We start from the raw sequence: 1,051 nt of genomic DNA, 5'->3' as shown, positions 1-1,051 counted from the left end.
CAAGCATCGTCGTCTCCGGCACCCTCAGCCTCCCCAGTACCTGCTGGCCCCGATCCCACACGGTTTCCACCTGCCAGTCTCTTCCCATCAGACACCTTCAGCAGATGAACCTGCCTTGCCCTCAACTGCTGCCGAGGACCACAGCAGACCCCTACCCAAGCCCCCGAGCTGCCTCGCGCTCCCCCGCTGAGCACGTCCTGCACCGGCCCCTGCTCTGCCCGCTCCTCCAGGTCTCCTCCAGGCACCACCACCACGGCACAACACTGTCACCCGGCCAGCGGGACCAGTTATCCCTCTCCATGCTCGCTCCATCGCCCCATGTGCACCCCCAAAACTGCACCAGCACCTTCCGATCCTGCAGGTCGCGAACATTCTGCAGCAGCCCCCCCCACCCCTATGTCACACACAGGCACTGTCCCCAGCGTGCATCCACCCTGTCCCCAGCAAGTGACAGAGCCCCAGACCCCAGCTCTGTGCCCCCCGCAGTGGGTGACATGCAGGTGAGGAGTGGAGAAGGGGAATGGGGGTCTCTGGAGGGGCAGGGCTCTGCTGGGCAGTGGGAGGATGAGGATGGAGGGCAAAGAGCAGGGCTCCTTCAGGATGCTGGGGCAGTGGGTGGGCTGTGAGGGACACCCCCATGGGGTCAGGGTGTCTGGACAGGGAGCAGGGTGGTAGAGGTCACCCCAGCAGAAGAGATGGTCCCCAGGCCAGGGGACCTGGTGGGCGAAGCTGGGTTCTTCACCTTGTGCGGTTACCCCAAGGGGGTCAGGGTCTCCTCTGAGTGCAGGTCAAAAGGGAGGGCTCAGGGTACCACTGGGACAGGACAGGGGTCCGGGTCCCCCTGCCCAGGGTTGACAAACACCCTCCTGGTGAGGGGTCCCCCAGGTCTCTCTCTCCCTCAGTGTAGGTGCCAGTACAGGACTCCCAGCTGAGTGCTGGATCCCCTCGAGCACAAGTGTCAGTGTGGGACCCCCTCCCAGGATCAAACGCCAGTGCCGGTGTGGGTGCTGGGGGGGGACCCCCATCCCCGTACAAGTCCCCCCTGCCAGGA

General features: G+C 65.1%; 1 protein-coding gene across 1 annotated transcript in view; it reads right to left on the bottom strand.

Moving 5' to 3' along the window:
• LOC104626538 (hepatoma-derived growth factor-related protein 2) overlaps nt 1-1,051 on the bottom strand; it is a 10,158-nt gene that overhangs the window by 8,540 nt on the left and 567 nt on the right. The gene's annotated exons all lie outside the window — the stretch shown is intronic.

The sequence above is a fragment of the Phaethon lepturus genome, unplaced genomic scaffold (assembly GCF_000687285.1).
Source record: "Phaethon lepturus isolate BGI_N335 unplaced genomic scaffold, ASM68728v1 scaffold22249, whole genome shotgun sequence".
In the NCBI taxonomy this organism is placed as follows: Eukaryota; Metazoa; Chordata; class Aves; order Phaethontiformes; family Phaethontidae; genus Phaethon; species Phaethon lepturus.
This window is presented reverse-complemented; position numbering and strand designations above follow the sequence as displayed.